This window comes from Canis lupus, chromosome 12, assembly GCF_048164855.1.
Source record: "Canis lupus baileyi chromosome 12, mCanLup2.hap1, whole genome shotgun sequence".
NCBI classification, from domain to species: Eukaryota; Metazoa; Chordata; class Mammalia; order Carnivora; family Canidae; genus Canis; species Canis lupus.
The window spans coordinates 5994223-6009701 of record NC_132849.1 but is presented as its reverse complement, the minus strand read 5'-3'; the positions used below and the strand labels follow the sequence as shown (position 1 = coordinate 6009701).

The 15479-nt window shown below is 45.9% G+C and overlaps 1 long non-coding RNA gene and 3 other non-coding genes across 5 annotated transcripts; 1 reads left to right on the top strand and 3 right to left on the bottom strand.

The window, feature by feature from the left end:
• Nucleotides 1-682: 682 nt before the first annotated feature.
• TRNAH-GUG (transfer RNA histidin (anticodon GUG)) lies at nt 683-754 on the bottom strand. Its single transcript has one exon. It is a non-coding gene; the product is annotated as a tRNA-His (tRNA).
• Nucleotides 755-1430: 676 nt separating this feature from the next.
• TRNAN-GUU (transfer RNA asparagine (anticodon GUU)) lies at nt 1431-1504 on the top strand. The gene has a single exon. It is a non-coding gene; the product is annotated as a tRNA-Asn (tRNA).
• Nucleotides 1505-3287: 1783 nt separating this feature from the next.
• On the bottom strand, nt 3288-10807 carry LOC140600997 (uncharacterized). 2 transcript variants are annotated; one of them, XR_012004065.1, is made up of 4 exons: nt 10672-10807; nt 10009-10511; nt 9551-9618; nt 3288-9179 (listed from the first exon to the last, which is right to left on the bottom strand). It is a non-coding gene; the product is annotated as an uncharacterized lncRNA (long non-coding RNA). The 2 variants fall into 2 exon arrangements; XR_012004064.1 differs by having other exon boundaries at nt 9551-10511.
• TRNAV-CAC (transfer RNA valine (anticodon CAC)) lies at nt 5382-5454 on the bottom strand. Its single transcript has one exon. It is a non-coding gene; the product is annotated as a tRNA-Val (tRNA).
• Nucleotides 10808-15479: the final 4672 nt, after the last annotated feature.

The window sequence follows — 15479 nt, the reverse complement described above, 5'->3', positions numbered from 1 at the left end:
AGTTAGATGGAAAAAAATGTATATTCATTCATGTGAATTTAAAGAAAGGACCAGCCTAATCTGTGGGGGTAGACATCAGAATAGTTTAAAATAGCAGGGATGGATAAGCATTACCTGGGAAGTGTATCAAAGGGCCATCCATGTTTGGATGATAGAAAATTTCTATCTTGATCCTGGTGATGATTGCATATTTGAGTATTTAGATAGCTGTCCACTAATTATCTGAGCAATTCGTTCTGTGAATACACATTACTAATTTCCTTTTTAGGATAAAAATTGGCTATGAGGTGTTAGAGAATCCAACGTAGACCAGAACCAGTCTGGAATGTATTGCAAACTTTAAAATCTGCTCTTTTTGTGTACAAGTTTCACTGATGTGTGAAATATTAACTACAGAAAAAAAAAACTATATGACTAGACCATTTCCTTAGGGGAAGCTGCACACAGGGCTTATTGAGAGCTCGCACCTCATCTTCAGATATTTTCTGTTGAATGGTGAAATATGGAGCCCGCCCGGGGTTTTTTCTGTGACAGAGTTATATATAGCTTAGTGAACTATTCCCTTTTCCTCTCTTCAGCTGACTATATGGCATTGGTGGCCCTCGAAAAGCGTGGCTGTCTGCCTGCAGTAAGGAGAGCGTCCCCTGAGGTTTGAAACCCTAAGCAAAAAAAACGGAAGCCTTGCCGTGACTCGGATTCGAACCGAGGTTGCTGCGGCCACAACGCAGAGTACTAACCACTATACGATCACGGCGCGCCACGGTCCTGGTGGCAGGCTCGGGTCTTGATCTACTAATTTTGACAATTCATTCCAATTATTGCGCCGCTTTGCTCTTGGGCCACGACACCAATTCTCGGCCTTTTAACTAAGATCAAGTGTGTTCCTGGACAACTACAGGTCCTCGTGCTGTTCCCTCCTGTCTTCCCTTCGTTTTCCTCCTCCCCATTACGATGCATTTATCATCTCCAGTGCATCCAGCGCGATCATCCGCACGGGCCTCCTGGGAAGTATCTTTGCAGCGTCCACGCTTTCCTCACCTTTTTCCCTCCTCCTTACACTCCCTCTTTTGATCCACCGACCGCAACCGAGCCGAGCGCGGACAGCGCAGATGGGCAGATGAGGGCGAAGCAACTCCAAGAGCCGGGGGACGAGCCCACTAGGCGATGAGCTTCCCCTGGGCCCTCCTGGCCTCAGGCCGGGGGGTTACGGCCTCGGGGTCTGCGGGGGCACTCGCATCCGAAGAGGGTATGGAACGAGGTGTGGGGAGGCTGTCCCGCCGGCTGTCCTTCTGCCTTCGGAACCGCCCAACACGCGGGTTGCACGCCACATCTACTCTACGGTTTTCCGACTCTCTCTGCAAAGGCGGTGGCTCCCCCTAGCGCCGAGTGCATGCTTGCTCTTTGTTGGATGGGGACGCGAGCATTCGCGGGTCTCTGTGGCGCAATCGGTTAGCGCGTTCGGCTGTTAACCGAAAGCTTGGTGGTTCGAGCCCACCCAGGGACGTGGCGGCATTTTTAGAACGTGACAGTGTTTGCAATTGTTTCTACGCTGTGCATCTTCTCACCTGAAGGGGGAGAAATGCCTCTAACACCCTCCTGTCCTTATGTGTCTTGTGTACAAGAGAACCTAAGCCAAGATCCTCATGGATCCTCGGATCCTCAAAGAGCTCAAGAGGAAAATAGGTCATTAGGAATCTTCAAAGGAGTAGAGTCATCATCTTTACCCTCTGATTTCCTTTTAACAATGAAGTTTCTATGTGTTAGTATTTATTTAACCGTTTCCATATACTTTTGAAATTAATTCGGTTTTATGCCATTGGTATTGTAAATAATACTGCAGTCATATGCAGTCAATACCTGTACCCATCTTTACCATAGAATGCTAGAAGAGCAATTGCTGTATCATAGTCTATATATTTTCCATATGATTCCTTTTTTTTCTCCTTTTGTCGACTTACAGATCTTTCTTTTATTATTTCAGCTACTGCTTTAGGCTTCATAGCATACATCTGTAATTCACCACAGTTGGCCTTTAAGTGATCTCATACACCTTAACATTTCTCCTCTTCCTGCCTTTATGCTAGTTTTGTGATGCATTTTATTTTGTATGTTATAAACCTTACAATCCATTGTCATTACCTTTGTTTAATCTGTCCCTTGTTTTTATAGATTTAAATAATAAGAAAAAATCATATATTTTCTCATGCAAGTATCATTTCTGTTGTCCTTCATCCCTTTGGCTATATACATCTGGTATCAGTGTCCTTCTTCCTGAAGGACTCCTTGAACATTTTTTGCAGTGTGGATCTGTTGGTGATGAAGTCTTCCATATTTTTTTTTTTTTTAAAGATTTTATTCTTTTGAGAGAGAGACAGCATGAGAGAGTACAAGCAGGGAGAGGGAGAGGGGAGAAGAAGGCTCCCCACTGAGCAGGAAGCCCAATGTGAGCTTGATCCCAGGATCCTGGGATCATGACCTGAGCCAGAGGCCGCTGCCCAACCAACCGAGTCACCAGGCACCCAGTCTTTCACATCTGTGTGTAAAAGTCATCATTCACCTTCATTTTTGAAAGACTTTTTTAGGGGGAGGAGGCATAGAATTCCACATTTACTCCTTCCCCCCAATCCTTTAAAGATGTTTTCTATAAACAAGCACCCCAGGAAAACCCCAGGCCTCCAGTAACAGCTCCTTACTTCCTGGAGCAGACATTGCATATGTTTTACACCTCTTAAAGTGACAATGATGGCTGCCTATACCAACACCCCCTAAAGGTACATTTCCTCTCAAACACTTAACCCAAGCCACCCTATAATCTATAAAAATATGCAGCATTATATTAAAAATAGTGTTATTTCTCTTTACATACACACACGTGTGTGTGTGTGTATATATATATATATATATATATATATATATATATATATATATATATTGTTTATCTTAGACAGAGAGAGCAGCAGGGAGGGGCAGAGGGAGAGGGAGAGAATCTCAAGCAAAATCTCCACTGAGTGGGGAGCCTGATGCAGGGTGCAATCTCAGGACCCTGAGAGCATGACCTGAGCCAAAATCAAGAGTTGGGTATTTAACTGACTGAACTACCCAGGCACCCCTGATATTTCTCCTTAATTAGGAATTGTCCAGGCAAAGATTATATATTAATTCAATTTAATAGCATTCAAAGAACTTAAAGATAACAATAGATCTTAACATTTCAAAGGGAGCTGACACATAATAGAGAAATATATGTTGGAATCATATATTAGATGATACCTAAAACATTTATTGAAAATTGTGAGTGGAATAATTAAATCACGATGATTTCTAGAATTTTAAAAACTTAATCTTCATTTAAAAGATATTATATAGAATATGTTAGATATATGGTATACTGGAACCACATGGTTCTAGTGTATTTTATTTACTGGAACACATAATTTTAAATTTTATAAAGTTAGTTATTGGAATTAAAGTTTGTCAATGACCAGTAAAACTAGGATAGGTAATTTAGGATGTTTAGTGTTTGTAAGATTTTGAAGCGACATGAATCCAAGACTTCTACAAAATAGAAAACCATACTACCAGTATTTTCTAAATTGTTAGAAAATCGAAAAGACAAAGCAGTTTTTAGACCAATATTATTAAACCAGTCTGATGCATACAAGGAGTCCTCATTAGAAATATGATATGACATAAACATTTTCTATGCCATTATAGGTCAATTACTAAAATGTTTTAAAGATTTATTTATTTGAAATGAGGAGTGGGGGAAGGGGAAGATGGAGAGAGTATCTCAAGCAGTCTCCTCACTGAGCAGTGAAGCCCCTGAAATCATGACCCTGGGATCATGACTCTGAGATCTTGACTTGAGCTAACATCAAGAATTAGTCACTTAACCAAGTGAACTACCCAGGCACCCTTCAATTATGAAAATTATTTAGTTTGTTAAAAGTATTTGAGGTTCATCCTTACTATCATCTTGAATTTTTTCCTTGTACCTAGCACTGAAACTACTAATTTATCCACAGCTGAACTTTTTTTTCCCCTTCTGAGTTACAGACTCACCAAGAAAGCAAGTGCAAGAATAAAACCTCATCAATAGCATCCTTAGACCCCCATTGGGATCTTGAAAATGAAAGCTCAGTCACTACTCCACTTCAGGGAGGGACACAATTAAACACAACACCAACTCAGACTGCAGCCAGGACCAGGTCAAGACCAGGACAAGACATAACATCGCACTCTCCCTGCCTCTGGGAGATGCTTTGGATCTCTTTAGGGATTCGGTGCAGAGGCTCTCTGCACCTGGACCTTGGGACATACCTACCACTCCAGATTAAGAAGAGGCTTCTTCACACTAAGAAGCTGGGAAAAGATTTTCCTTGACTTGAGTAGTAGCTGTGAAAGAGGGGAATCCTAGCCACTAGATTATCAGTAGACCATGCAAGATCTCTGCTTTGGCCTTTGCAGTAAAAGTTATATTTACTAGGGGGACAAAGCAAAAGTGAGGGCGGTTCCAGCGGCCCGACGGGCTGAGCAGCCACCCAAGGCTCCCAGCCCTACCCCCTGCTCCTCACCTCTCCCAGCCTCAGCCACACCTGGGGCTCTGAGGCCTGACCACGAGGGCACTGGCCTGTGCTGCATTCTGGTCTAGCTTAGCCCTGTGTGTGGCAGAGCCAGGGCCATGCACTCTTTCTGAGCCTCCGTTTCCTTAGGAGTAAGGGGCGGCCTTGGCTCTCAGCAGGCAAGGAGCAGAGTCCCTCTACTTCATGACCTCGAACTAGTCCAAGGGCCCTCCTGAGGACGGTACCTGAAAGGCTCCTTTGGCGTCCCCGTGGGCTCATTAGGTGGAGCCCAAAACTCTTAATCTATGCATCTTTGCCTTGAGTCCCAGGTGCTGTTGGTTTTCTTTAGTTCTGACAGGCAAATCTACCTTTCAGTAATGGTGGGGTGGGGGGGGGGGCGGTTGGGGGGAAAGCCAAGGTTGCTGCCCAAGGTTGCTGCACAGGGAAGAACGTGTTGGCTTTCATAGCCATAGCAGCCGTCAGCCTGTAGAGGAGACTTAGGGCCAGAGGAGCAGATCAGGGGTCTTCTGGATGTAAAAGTAACCTGAAGTCCAGGTTGCCCTGTGTGCTCTTCTTGGCCTGATCTCCAGCGTGAGGGGGAGCAGACCAAGGAGGCCAGTCAGGTTGTTAAGTGCTGGCGAGTCTGAGTCTTTCAGGCAGCAGCAGAACCCCATCCAGCCTCAGGCGTGAGGTTTGTTTTGTTTTGTTTATTTCTGAATGGCAAAGGGAGCTGCGCAAGCCGGCCCAGGCCCCATTGGCCGAGCCCATGGTCCTTTGCGTGTTTGGAGCAAGAATAGAACTTGGGGTAAGAAAGAGGGCTGTTTCCGCCCGGTTTCGAACCGGGGACCTTTCGCGTGTGAGGCGAACGTGATAACCACTACACTACGGAAACCAGGCCGCCGGCGGCGCCCTCTGCCAGGACCCTGAAAAGCCTGGTGCTGCCACTACTGTTCTGCCCACCAGTTTCTTTGCCGAGTGCAAAGGCCCCTGGGAGCACCCGCGAGCCCGCAGGCCGGGGGACCGCAGCCCCGAGCGGCCCGGCTGGGGTTCCGCGTCTCCACCATCCCGGGCGCCCAAGACTCTGGGGGCCTCGGCAGTCCGGCTTCGGGATCCGCATCCAACGCAGGGTTTCCAGATCCGATTGGAGGGACCCCAGTGCTGGGACCCCCTTCCGGGAGAAGGGGGGGCGGGTCAGCTGCGTCCGAGCCCCAGGCGCCCCCGCCGCCCCCTTGGGGTCACCCGCCCTCCGGGGCGGTCGCCGGGGCGGTCCCCGCGGGGCGGTCAGCGCTCGGGGCTGGGAATCCTCCCAGGAGCCCGGGGACCGGCTCCCCCCGCCCCCGCGGGCCCCGCGGCCCCGGCCCTGAGCGCCTCTTCCCAGCCCTTCGCTGTGCGCTCCTCCGCGGTCCCCTCGGCCCAGGCGGTCCTTCCCATTCCTGCCGCTGTCACTTTTTCTACTGGACTAATGTAAGTCCAATATTGTAATCGTGCCTGTATAGTTTTAGTACCATAGCAAAGGCTACATGTTAGGACATTTGACTGTTTTAAAATATCCAACACCATACAGGCCAATCCACGATTCCTTGTCGATGCTGAATTCGTTCCAAGACCAGATAAAGTATAAATCTAGTCGATACACACAAATATCAGGATTGTTGGATTTCTCTCTCACTGGTCTTGAGATGCATTTTGAGGAGCAGTTTTTTTAAATTTAAATTTTAGTTAATATATAGTGCAATATTGGTTTCTGGAGTAGAATTCAGTGATTCATCGCTTACAAAGAACACCCAGTGCTCATCACAAGTGTCCTCTTTAAGACTGATCACCCATCTAGCCCATCCCCCACCCGCGCATTGACCCTGTTTGTTCTCTATCCTTAGGAGTCTTATGGTTTGTTTCTTCTTTTCTTTCCCTCCCCTTCACATATGTTCATCTGTTTTTTTTCTCAAATTTCACATATCAGTGAGAGTATATGGCACTTATCTGTCTCTGACTGACTTACTTCACTTACTATAATACACATAGTTGCACATGGCAAGATTTCATTTTTTGATGGCTAATAGTCCATTGTATATATACAGCATATCTTCTTTATCCACTCATCGGTCCTTGGACATATGGGCTCTCTTCATAGTTTGTCTATTGTTGATAATGCTGCTATAAACATTGGGGCTGATGTACCCCTTTGAATCTGTATTTTTGTAACTTTTGTGTAAATACCTAGTAGAGCAATTGCTGGATCATAGGGTAGTTCTATTTTTAACTCTTTGAAAGACCACCAGACTGTTCTCCAGAGTGGTCGCACCAGTTTGCATTCCCACCAACAGTTGCAAGAGGGCTCCCCATTCTCTGTATCCTCACCAACACCTGTTGTTTCTTGTGTTGTTAATTTTAGCTATTTTGTCAGGTGTGAGGTGGTAGGTCATAGTGGTTTTGATTTGTATTTCCCTGATGATCAGTGATGTTGAGCATCTTTTCATGTGTCTGTTAGCCATCTAGATTTTTTTTTTTTTTTTTTTTTTGGTGAATTGTCTATTCATGTCTTCTGCCATTTCTTAACTGGATTTGTTTTTTGGGGGTGCTGAGTTTGATAAATTCTTTATAGACTTTGGATACTAACCCTTTATCAGATATGTCATTTGCAAATATCTTCTTCCAATCTGTAGGCTGCCTTTTAGGTTTTTTTTATTGTTTCTTTCACTGTGCAGAAGCTTTTTATTTTGATGAAGTCCCAATAGTTCATTTTCGCTTTTGTTTCCTTTCCCTCCGGCAATGTGTCTAGTAACAAGTTACTACTGCCGAGGTCCAAGAGGTTTCTACCTGTGTTCTCCTCTAGGATTTTGATGGTTTCCTGTCTCACATTTAGGTCTTTTATCCATTTTGAATCAATTTTTGTGTATGGTGTAAGAAAGTGGTCCAGTGTTATTCTTCTGCATGTGGCTGTCCAGTTTTCCCAACACTATTTGTTGAAGAACAGTGTTGTTTTACCTTTTACAATACCTGAAACTTCTTTTATTTGCCTTTTAAAAATATATTTTAAGGTTTTATTTATTCATTCATGAGAGACACAGAGAGAAAAGCAGAGACATGGGTAGAGGAAGAAGCAGGCTACCTGCAGGGAGCCGGATGCGGACCTAATCCCAAGACCCTGGGATCTTGACCCGAGCTAAAGGCAGACACCCAACCACTGAGCCACCCAGGTGCCCCTTTTATTTGCCTTTTATAGTTTTCCTGTTCAACAGGTTGCGGAGTGCAATTCCTAACGTAGGAAGGACAGAGAGATAAAGACTGTTTTCACAGACCCGGTCAGTGTCTGGTGGGGTTTTCACGTTTACCTCAGAACCAAGTACCAATAGGCAGAAAGCAGAAATACTGAGAAAGATTTTAATGTGCTCTCTCTCAGTCTCTCTCTCTCTTGTTTTCCTCTGTTTAGAAAGTTTGGGGAAGGAATCTCCAGCGGTTGCTCCTCTTGGTGCAATAGTTACCGAGTTTCCTTCACACGAAGTTCCAGGGCTGCCACCCTGAAGAAGTGCCGGCAGCGTCCTCCCTGGACACCACGGTGGGTGCTCTGCCTTGTTCTGCTTCGGCTCACAACGCAGCTGAGGACGCAACCGGACCGCAGCGTCTCCACTAGCGACCCGAGGGCTTGGTTCCAAAAGATGGGGCCCTCAAAATAGCATTCCATCATGAAATTTCATTAGTGTTCTTCCCTTTTCCTTCCCTCCAGATGCTATTTTTCTCCTGCCCTGCCCAGCCGGTGGAGGAGATTCACGGTCTTCCTGTCGCGTCGGGACCCCTTGAGGTTCCACGGGGACGGGAGAAGGAGTAGCTGTCCCCTCCCCTTCAGTAGGAAGTGTAGTCCGCGCTCGAGAACCGCCAACCAACACCCGCATCACGCTGGGTTCCTGCAAACCCGACGGAGCGCTCCTCCGAGCCTCTCTGCAGGCCCCAGGGGAGGCGGTGGGATTCCTGCCCCGCGACGGAAGCCGCGCTGAGGGGCCCTGCCCTGCCCCCTGGCCCCCTGGATGGGTCTGGGAGAGGGGCAGGGCTGCCCTTTCCCGCCCGAGAAGCAGCGCGAGGGCGCTCACCCCCATCCGGAGACGCGAGGGTGACGGAGCCCACGTGCCCGCGTTAAAATGACCTCCGCGCCCGCGTCGGGACAGCCGTTTGCCGGAGACCGACCGCAGGGAGAGCGCGTGGCTCCGGGACCGGGGCTGACGAGAGAAGCCGCGCGGTTTCCGACACGGCGGGTGTGTGGCGGGGAGGGAGGCCGGCGTCCGAGCACGCGGTGCGGCCCGAGCGTGCGGAGCCTCAGCGGAGGTGGGTCGGCAGTGCGGGGCCGCAGGTTGTGGCGGGGACCCGGGGTCCAGCTGGGCCGCCCGGCCTTCCTTGAGGCGGTCTCGGTCCGCGCGGCTCGGCGGCCGCGTCCCTCGGGGTCCTCCGGGCGATGCGGGGCCCCGGGGTCTCACGCCGGCGCCTCCCTCCCGCGCCCTCGCCGCTCCTCGTGTCCGCAAAGGCGCGTCTCCGGGGCAGCCCCGAGGTGCGGCCGGACGTGTGGACCCGGCGGGGCTCCGGACGGGTAAGGCCCCCGCACAGGGTAAGGTCTTTCTTGTGGGGCTCCTTTAACAGAGAAAGCAGAGAGGGAACGGCCTTAGGAGACAATTCCAGGGAGGGGTGTGCGTCATTCAGAAGAACAGACAGCTTATTGCAGAGGCTACTTGTATCTCTTAAAAACAGCTAGTTGTCCCCTCCCTGGTAGTCTTGTCGCTAGGATTAGGTCACCGCCGCGGCAGGGTTTCGATTTCTGGTCAGCGGGGATGTTTCTGTAATGAATCTGTATTTTCCTCCCCAGAAGTGTGGTGTGCACCGAGGGCCCCATAAAGAACTTCTTCTGCACTGAGTTCCTAAACGCCGGGAGGTCGGGCCCCAGCGTCAGAGTCAACTCCCAAGCTGCGAAGAGCCTGGGAAGAGATTCCTCTTATTCCACTCACCTTAGTTAGAAATCTAGGTCTCACTTTTAGAATTTCCATCTAATGAGAACTTGGAGCTTCCAATCACTCTGTTAAAAAAAAAAAAAAAAAAACCACGAACCAGTAAAGTGAAATATACAAAATGTTGCAAGAATAGTAACATCCTGTTATCCCTCCCCTAAGTGCACCAGTGAACATTTCCCCGCATTTACTTTCTCCCTCCATCCTCATATTTACAGACTGGACATCATTTGAAGGCACCTGGCAGACATCTCAAGACAATTGGTTGGGCTGCTCTTGCTCCCTCCCTTGGGCAATGTCCCTCCAAACCAGCCTCGCTTGGCATGACCTTTCTTCGGAGCCCAGGGGAGGGCTTTGTCCTCTGGAGGAGACTCCGCTTGTCCCTTCAGGAACCAGACATCTCTTGCCTCCAGGCTGCAGAGAAGCTTCAGGCAGGTGGAGTGTTATTTGCTTCTTACCGGATAGTGCAGGCCAGGCGTGCCCTGTGCTTGTAGGAACAGGATTAGGTGGTCATGCCCCCAGCACTGCCTGCCCTCTGGACTCCTTCTGGTGGGCAGTGGTCCTGCACTTGATGGTGGCCTAGGATATGAGTAATTAACACTTGGTCTCATGGCTGGTCTTCTGTCCAATTCAAGCATGTACTCAAAGACTGACTTGGGTAGAATGTTCACCATTTTACAATATCCAAATGCCCCAACACCTTCAGACTTGGCTATGGAGCTGTTTAATACATGAAGTCTGATGAAAGTGTTTGACTTAAAATTTGATCAAATAGAAAAAAAGAGGGGCACCTTGGTGGCTCAGTTGGTTGGGCATCTGCTTTTGGCTCAGTTTGTGATCCCGGGGTCCTGGAGTCCAGCCCAGTGTGCACACCCTGCTCAGTTGGAGTATGCTTCTTCCTCTCCCTCTGCCCCTCCTCTGCTTGTGCTCTCTCTCTCCCTCAAATGGATAAGTAAAATCTCTAGAAAAAAAAAAATAGAAAAAAAGAAAGTGACAGAAGCCAAACGGATCCTCTATTTCTGAAAGAAAGGCAAGGCACAGTCATTGCAGCTTGAGAGGAATGGCCTGGCAGAGCAATATAATGAAAGGGAAGGGAAAGGTGGGGAGGGAAGGAGTCTCACTGCTCTTGGCTTGCAAGGAGCTCTCCCATGCCTCAGAGTGTGCAAGTCTCCAAGCTTCTGAAGCTTCCAGAAGCTCTAAGATCCAAGGGATATAAACTTTCAATTTGTGTGTTTTGTTCTAAATCAGGAGTCCTGACTGAGATGTGGGATTCTGAATTGAGGATGTGAAAATCCTGAGCCCTTGCTTTCAGGGAATGGCAATATACCCTCTAAGCAGGGGCCTCTGCAGTGCTGAGCTCTCATTTGGCCTTAGTTCTTTCTGAAGATATTGTTCCTGGTTGAATTTTGCATGTCACATGCCCTAAATTTGGACACAGCAGAAAGCTCTGTATTCAGGAAGAGATGGAGAAGCTACAGTGGAGAAGTTGCCTCACATGTGAAAAATGAAAGTAATATAACACTGTATGTTAGTTATATTTGAATGAAAAAAGAGAAAAAAGAAGAAAAAATGTCCTTTTAGAAACTGGATAGAATTAGTTTTTTTGAAAGAGTTTAAAGTACTATTTTCTGAAGAGTCTTGCCTGAAAATGCAAGAAATATAAGAGACATTATTTGCATCCTTGGGAGACTCCAAAGGCACCCTGTAAATAGGTTTAAGCTCTTGTTGAAAACAAGTGTTGAGCACACCTTCCAAGGAAGAATACACAGTTACAAAGAGCCAAATTCTGGCAATACAAGAAAACTACTTTGTAGACAAGTTTTATTTCTTTTTTTAAAGATTTTATTTATTCATGAGAGACACAGAGAGAGAGGCAGAGACACAGGCAGAGGAAGAAGCAGGCTCCATGCAGGGAGCCTGACGTGGGACTCGATCCCGAGTCTCCAGGATCATGCCCTGGGCCGAAGGCAGCGCCAAACTGCTGATCCACCAGAGCTGCCCAACAAGTTTTATTTCTAGAGCTCCAGATGTAAATATTTCAGTTATGTCCATAATTACTCCACTTGTTAGGGATTTATTTATTTATTTATTTATTTATTTATTTATTTATTTATGAGAGAGAGAGAGCACCAGCCCACAGGGAAGGGGATATGAGGTGTGGGGGATGGGGCAGAGGGAGAGGGAGAGAGAATACTTTACTCTGAACCTGAAGCCTGAGTTAGGGCTGGATTCCCTGACCCCCAGATCAAGACCTGAGCAGAAACCAAGACTCAGCAGCCCAACAACTTCACCATCCACACACCCCTAGGGCTTTTTGTTATCTAATTAATTTTTGAAAGATTTTTAACTTATTTTATTTAAATTCACTTAGTTAACATATAGCATATCATAAGTTTCAGATGTAGAGTTCAGTAATTCGGCAGTTGGATGTAACTCCCAGCGCTCATTACATCACGTGCCCTCCTTGATGCCCATCATCCAGTTACCCCATCCCATTCCCCTCCACCAAACCTCAGTTTGTTTCCTATGGTTAAGAGTCTCTTAGGATTTGTCTCCCTCTCTGATTTCATCTTATTTTATTTTTCCCTTCCTTCTCCTATGCTCCTGTTTTGTTTCTTTTTTTTTTCCAAGATTTTATTTATTTATTCATGAGAGACACACAGAGAGAGGCAGAGACATAGGCAGAGGGAAAAGCAGGCTCCCTGTGGGGATCCCAGAACTCTGGGATCATGACCTGAGCCAAAGGCAGATGCTCAACCACTGAGCCACCCATGTGCCCTCCTCTGTTTTGTTTCTTAAATTCCACATATGAGTGAAACCATATGATAATTGCTTTCTGTGATTGACTTATTTTACTCAGCATAATACCCTCTAGTTCCAACCATGTCAATGTAAATGGTACAATTTCATCCTTTTAATGGCTGAGTATTATTCCATTGTCTATATACCACCTTTTCTTTATCCATTCATCTGTTGGCAGATGTCTGGGCTCTTTCCATAGTTTGACTATTGTGGACATTGCTGCTATGAACATTGGGGTGCAGGTGCCCCTTCGGATCACAACATTTATATCCTTTGGGTAAATACCTAGTAGTGGAATTGCTAGGTCGTAGGGTAGCTCTATTTTTAAATTCTTGAAAAACTGGTCAGTGCAAATGCCTGATCCAGTATATGGGCCGGAGGGATTAAGGTGTGTGTGGAGGGGAGAGGCGGGCACAAGAAAGTAACATGGTAGCAGAGATCCAATTTGCTGAAGTTCCCAGTGTTGTTTATTTGTGAGGTGCCATTGTTCTGTTCTGTTTAACGTTGTTGTAGTGACATCTGTGGTTAGAACTCAGTTATAGTAATTGAAGGGATCCCAGAAGAACATAAGTTTAGGAATGGGTTCTCAGAATTTGTTCTGGATTATCTGGAATTGGGTCTTAGACATCATTAGATTTGATGGTATTAAGGATCCTGATGTGAGGGCACACTGTCAGTTTGTTGCAGGATTTCTCTGCGTTTAGTGTCTGCAGTTCCTGGTCACACCGCTTCCAAGAATGATGAGGTAAACTAGACAAAGAACAGTGGGCAGCAAAGCAAAGTTTATTGAGCAAGAGTACAAAGCTCCCAAAGAGGGAGGGGGCCTAAGAGGGTTGCCCTTGGAGTTTCCAAGTTTAGGGGGCTTTATGAGCTCTTTTGTGAAAATATCTTAAGCAATCAGGGTGTGCTGAGTCGTGCCAATCAGGGCTCCGGTCATGTATCTATCTACTGATTAGGTTATCGTCTCTGTCCTGATCATCTTTTTTGCTGACATCTAAGGTCTTATGTCTTAACTGCCCCTTGCCCATGGTAGTGACAGATGCTTTGTGGTTAACTGTTTTATTTTAGGATGTTTTGCAGAAGTCATTTCTGCAAAGATTGCAAAGCAGAATGCTAGTGTGGTCCTGTCTGAGCTGTAAAAGAGGATGTTAGTGCTGTTTTATGTTAACTGTCCTGACTCCATATTTTCTTGTTGGGAACCCTGTCCCTGACTACCTCACTGTCCAGATAACTCCTAATAAGTTCATGGCATGCAGTAGCCAAACATTTACTCGAGAGGCTCTCACTGTTCACTTGCTGCATTGACCAAAAACTTGCACCAAAAAGTGGCTTATTGTGAATGCAGTTTAAGTGCCAGGACTTCTTTGGTATATATTACAGAGGAAAGTATCCAAAGGCTTAGGGAGATCAGGATGCTAGAGTGGATTTACCATGGAAGACAAACTCATTCACCCCATCTATATTCTCTAGAAAGTCAAGGAGAACACTACTTTCAACAAGGCTGTGGGAAATATATTCAAAAAGCCTATATCTCTGGATCCTCAAAGGACTCTGTGATGGCTGGTTTGAGAAGGACAGTGGGAACTGCTGCCACTGAACTGTTATTCGTAAAAGTAATGGGGATAATAGGAAGATGGAGTTGAGAACGTCACATGGCAATGATTAATCTCCAAAGACAAGGTGGTCACAGTTAATACAATAGATAGCAAACCTGAAGCACTAATCAGAATAGCTCAGCACACTTCGTCATTAACTCATCAATGTCCCTAAATCTGAAATTGATGGGTAGCCTATTAAAGTTTTATTCGATCTGTAAAAGCAAAAACATCTAGTGACTCTGAGTCTGAGTTGAATCACAATAGCCACAGATCCTCAACAAATTCATAATCATAGAGCCCTTTGAATGAAGGAAAGATAGATTCCCCTCAAGGAAAGATGCTAGTTATATAGCTAAAAATTAATACTCTTAGACTTTTAGCCCAATAGCATATTCATGCCAGAGTCCTCTGAGTAGAATGCTCTATTAGTAAAAAATAACTTTATAACAGAATATTTGACAGTTGAGTACCTGGGTGGCTCAGTCAGTTAAGTGTCTGCTTTCAGCTCAGGTCACGATCCTGGAGTCTGGGATTGAGTCCCAAGATCGAGTCCCACGATGGAACCCCACATCAGGCTTTCTGCTCAGCAGGGAGCCTGCTTCACCCACTCCCTCTGCCCCTCTCCCCATGCTCTCTCTCTTTTGCTCTACACTCTCTCAAATAAATAAATAAAATCTTTTTTTAAAAAGGACTATTTAGCAATTGTACTGTAATAAATATTACTTTACCTTAACTATTATTGGTTATGCTTAATTGCCAAAAAATATTATATAAGGATTATCATTAGGGATATTATTAGTCAAATCGGAATGAGGCAAGTTTAGAGTTTGAACATCTGTTTGACTGTCATGAGATCTACTTTTAGTAGGAAGCCAAAATAGAGTAAGTAACTAAATATTTAAACAGCATTTAACAATTTTGTAGGAGCATACAATGAAATTATTTACAGCAACATTTAACGTTATTTTTAACATTAGCTATTCCAGATAGAGATATCCCTCTCTCTCTCTCTTTTTTTTTTTTTTTAAGATTCTATTTATTTATTCATGAGAGACACAAAGAGAGAGAGGCAGAGACACAAGATAGAGGGAGAAGCAGACTCTCTGCAAGGAGACCGATGTAGGACTCCATCTGGATCCCGGGATCACACCCTGAGCTGAAGGCAGACACTCAACTGCTGAGCCACCCAGGCGTCCTTGGAGTGATATCTCATTGTGGTTTTATTTTATTTTTTTAAATTTTTTTTATTTATTTTTTTTGATAGTCACAGAGAGAGAGAGAGGGGCAGAGACACAGGCAGAGGGAGAAGCAGGCTCCATGCACCGGGAGCCTGATGTGGGATTCGATCCCGGGTCTCCAGGATCGCGCCCTGGGCCAAAGGTAGGCGCCAAACCGCTGCGCCACCCAGGGATCCCCTCATTGTGGTTTTAATTTGCATTTGGCTAGTGGCTACATCACTATGTTGAATAGCTTTTCATGTACTTATTTGAAGTCTTTATATCCTTTCAGGTAAAATATCTGTTCATCTC